At 33.1% G+C, this 5,054-nt stretch overlaps 1 pseudogene; it reads right to left on the bottom strand.

Annotated features, from left to right (window-relative positions):
* Positions 1 to 2,525: 2,525 nt before the first annotated feature.
* LOC118040161 (steroid 5-alpha-reductase DET2-like) lies at positions 2,526 to 3,545 on the bottom strand (annotated as a pseudogene).
* Between the last annotated feature and the right edge of the window lie 1,509 nt (positions 3,546 to 5,054).

Here is a 5,054-nt window from a genome sequence, read left to right on the forward strand (position 1 = left end):
TCCCATCAAAATAAGTTTGTGGCAATTGATTCCCATACCTGTTTTGCTGTTGGAAATCGGATAAAGTTGCCGACTAGAGAAGGGTCCATTGAATTAATCAGCCAACCCTTTACAATAGAGTTTTCTGTCCTCCATCTTCTGAATGTTGGATCATTCAATTCTGGTTGCGGAAGATCACCATTGATATATTCTAGTTTGTCTTTTCCTGAGATATACATCTCGACAATCTGAGACCATAGAGCATAATTAGTTCCATTGAGTTTGATAGCAATCGGTGCAGCAGTATCATATGTTACTGCAGGGGTCTGGTTCAGGCTTTGTCTCAAAGCCTGGGTCATTCTCGTAGTCAAATCTTCCAGGATAGCCTCTGTTCCTTGTTGATTTTGTTCTACTAAATCGGTAGGGGCTGCCATCGTATCTACTAAATCAGTAGGAATTTCCATCAAGTTTCTACGCTAACAGGGAGAGATAGTTTGTTCTGGGTGGCGGCTGCCTCTTTGTTTCACAACTCAAAGGAAAAAAAGGTTAAAAAATTTAGGGTATTTGCTCTGATACCATGTAAGTAAAGAAGGAAATTTGGTAATTGTAAAATCTTTATTAAAATCTTACGTTTACACTGTTGTAGTATATATACAAAAAAAAAGAATTTGTAACGTTCTAGGTTCCTATTATAATTAGGAAATTTACAACTGTAGAATAAATCAATTCCTAGAATCTCTCCAATGACAGTAAATGCTAACAGTTACCAGCTCAAACCACCCTCCTCTCGGCACCTTATATCCACCACCTTCCCTCTTCAAAACCAACAAAGTCGTATCAGCCCACATATTAATCCTCATGCCCCACAGAAAAACCACCTTCCCTCTTCAAAACCAACAAAGTCGTAATGTTTATCTGCCTCGTTGTGAAACTTCTCTTGGTTTGCCAAGTACAGCTGCAGAAAAGCACATCCATATGTTTAACCTCATAGTAAAGCTGGAAAGAATGTAGAAAACTTGAGCACGGATCTGCACGTCGAAAGAAATAGGGAGGAAACAATGGAAAAGTGTCTTTACATAAATTTTACCTTCTCTCTTTCTCTGTTCCGAGCTTTGTTGGTTTCACAATTCTGCTGCCTTCTCTCATAAAAGAAGGCTGAAAACATCTCTAAGATGTCAAAAGGACAATTAGAGAAATACAGTATAGATGATCAAGAAAAAACAAAGATTAGTCTGGAAGATTTCGCCAATATTCCGATGAACCTATAACAATTAGAAGCCCTCTTTCACATTACGATTTTGAATTGGCCATGGTGCAATACAAGTATGGTGTAATGCAAAATTAGCAGCATGTAAAAATCAAAGAGGTTTTAGTACTCTCGTTGCTTCATATCAACCAAAATCAGGGAACAATAAAAGAATTGATGGAAAGATGAACTCTTAACTGTTTTATGAGACGACTTTCAAAAAGCCTTTTGAGTGACAGATTTCTATACCAATCAATTCTTCAGTGAAAAAAAAAAAGTTTAATTTGATAGTTCAAACCCATTTCAATTCTAACTAAAAACTTGGTATTCAGTAAACTGGCAATGTCTCAAGAACAAGATTTTAAAATCAATGCCTTGCTGCTTCCAACAACAGAAGGTTTAGGCTCCCATCATCATCAACTTTCCCTTTCATGGTCTCCCTCTCCAAGGCCACTTCTAATGATAATTAATCTATTCCAATAATAATAATAGTAATAATATTAAAAAACAGAATGAGATGATCCCAAATTTACAAATTCGATGCTTATCTTCAATTAAATCATCCTACATAATTAGATCACCTTAATTCTCAAACATCAAACGCCAATCAAAATTATATATATCAAATTTTCTCTTCCAAACTCCACCTCCCCAGTCATTAAACCATAGCCCCATTGCAAATTCCAAATGTAAATTAGTCAAATCCAGATCCAATCAAGAAAGCGAATATAACCCAATTCCACAAACAAAAACAAAACTCACTTGCGCCACTCACGGAATTTGGTTCCTAACTCCTGCAGGCAGAAACATAAAAAACCATCATCACCATAAAACCACCACCACCACCACCCCCGACTCAAAAGTTGAGGCAAATTCAGGACTTGGAGAAGGCATACCAAACCCATACACCTCAGAAGAATGCATGTTGTTGTCATTGAAGAAATTTTCTTGAGCTAATGGTGTTGCCCCGGGGAATGATGTGTCATCACCTATGTAGCCACCATCATAATCACGTTGGACATGCTGCTTTGTGGGGTCATTTTGATATCCTTCAGGGTTGAATGAATCAAAGGAGGATGCCATTGTTGATGATTTGATGCAAAATTTTGTGTTTCTCTAATATTTGTGTATTAATGGAGATTATTTGGAGACTTTCGCTCTGTTTTTCTAGGTGGTCGTTATGGCAGTTAACGTTGTGTTCGGATCTGTTAAGGTGGGCAACGGATCCCCGTTGATATTTTGAAAGAATTAAATTAACTAAAAGCTCCTCAGGTATTGGAATTTATTGTTCACACACACACACACATATATATATATATATATAAATTAACATAACAGCTAATAATATCTTCTTCTTCTTCTTCTTCTTCTTCAAATTCTTCCTTCTACGCAATTCTATCAATAACTAAACGAAGAAAGGGATCACAGCTTTTCTATTCTTGGGATAATCCTCTGCAAACTTCTGCAAATACCATTTGTGATTGGCACATGCCCTAGGCACCAAGTTAGAACATGTATAGAGGAAAAAAACAAACCCAGCCCATGACCAAGTCATCACTGCCCATCCAAGCCACTACACAATCTCTCCAAAGTAGTTAGGACAAGTTACCAGCTCAAACCACCCTCCTCTCGGCACCTTATATCCACAACCTTCCCTCTTCAAAACCAACAAAGCCGTATCAGCCCACATATTAATCCTCATGCCCCACAGAAAAACCACCAATCCACCAAAGAATTTCCACCAAAACAAACCTCCATCACTATCATAATCACTTTTATAATGAGAAACCCACCTAGCCTGTATGTAAGTATTCAATGCTTGAGTCAAAAATCCGTTGAAGGTCAAAATCAAAGGGAAACCAATAGTGGTTTTGGTATTCTGGTGAGAGGTACTTTGGTAAATGCGAAGCGGGTAGATGAAAGTGCGGTGGAAGTAGTGGAGGAGATAAGGAGACATGAGAACTAGAGCTTTCGGATTTGTGAAGTGTTGGCCAAAGGGAAAGAGGATGATGAGGGGGAGCAAAATGGAGGGGCTTTCCATGATAAACCAAGCCAAAGGTGGAGGAATTGTAGGGCCCCATCCTAGACTTCAGCAAATACCATTTGTGCTTGCCATATGGGAATTGAAAGAACCTTAGGGCAATGAAGGTAGGGGGTCCTAGGAGGTAGTAAGCTAGGAGGCTGTAATGAAAGAAACTCTGGTCTAACAAGGCCATTGTTGCTTGCTTAGTTTGTTGCTTATGATAGATTTGGAGTGATGATGTACTAAAAAAAAGGCATTTTATAGAAGAAAAATGGAGCGTCGTGATAGCACACCATGACTTGCAACTCGCGTAGAGATGAAAATGTTATATTATTGATTTCAATATCTACTCATTTATCATTAAGTATGGAATTTAATTATCTATAGATTATTTATTAGATTTCAGTCGTTTATTATCTTACTATTATTTATTATTTAATAAAAAAATTATATATATATCCCAACTTGTCCAAATACCATTTTGTGATTGGCACATGCCCTAGACACAAAGTAAATTCAATAATTCAGTACTATCCTACTTTATTGTATCAGGCTTCTAAGTCAAATCTGACGGCCATTTGTGATTGATACATGTCGTAGGCACCAAGTAAATCCAGTAATTTAATACCCATGTACTATGTTGTATCTTATAATAGCATGTTTTTATCTTATATTATTTAATTGGGTTCCGCTAGTCCACGTCTTTTAAAAATTATCAATTTAAATATTATAAATAATAAAATTATTAAAAATTTGTTTTGGTTATTATCTCTGATATCTTAAATAATTAGTCGAGATATGTGTAAATTTAGCTACAATACTCATGTTTATATTTTAAAATTTTTAATTTTTTTTTTTAATATTTTTAAATTGTTTTGGTGTACTATATTTAAAATAAATAAAAAATAAATTATTTTAATATATTTATAAATAAAAAATAATAAAATAAAATAAAATACTTTCAAATAAAAAATTAAAATCAAGTCAAACAGTAGTGTTATAATAACAAAGTATGACTTTGTAAACTATCTAAACAAACTTGCCGAGCACTCGTAACTATATGTCAGAAACTACTTTTATGACATATGTAGAGTTAGTAGATTATGTAAAATTTGTTTTTTTAAATGTTTTTTATTTAAAAATATATTAAAATAATATATATTGTTTTTTAAAAAATTATTTTTGATATCAACATATTAAAATAATTTAAAAACACTAAATAACTAATTTAAAATATAAAAAATAAATTTAATCAATGCTAAAAAAAATCACAAAATATCGTTATAGGATTACAGGTACATTCTAAGATCAACGTTTGAAGCAGATAAACACCCCAAATCCAATTGGTCTGCATGATTTTATGATACTAATCAATTACCAATTATAACAACAGTTCATATACTATAAAAATGAAAGAAAAAACTCTTCTAATTTCTCAATTAACTCAAATTAATCACTAATTTTTGACAGATTTTGTCCAAATTTTCTCTGTTGATTTTAAAAAAATAACAAAAAATTAAAAATTTTGGAAATCAATCAGCGTCATGCACGAATCGAATGACCAAATTCGAAGCCCATTTAGCTTTCATTTAGTAATGTTGGTGCACTCATTTTTTAAAAACTTTTTCAAATTGTTTTTTTTATGAAAACTATATTTAATAAATATTTTTTATAGTATTTTTTAAATGGTTATGCTGGTGTTAATAAATTAAAAAATATAATTTTAATGTATTTTTAATTAAAATATATATTTATAAAAATATCACATACTACATTATTAAATACACACTTAATCGTAACATTCAT

Source organism: Populus alba, chromosome 13 (assembly GCF_005239225.2).
Source record: "Populus alba chromosome 13, ASM523922v2, whole genome shotgun sequence".
Classification (NCBI taxonomy): Eukaryota; Viridiplantae; Streptophyta; class Magnoliopsida; order Malpighiales; family Salicaceae; genus Populus; species Populus alba.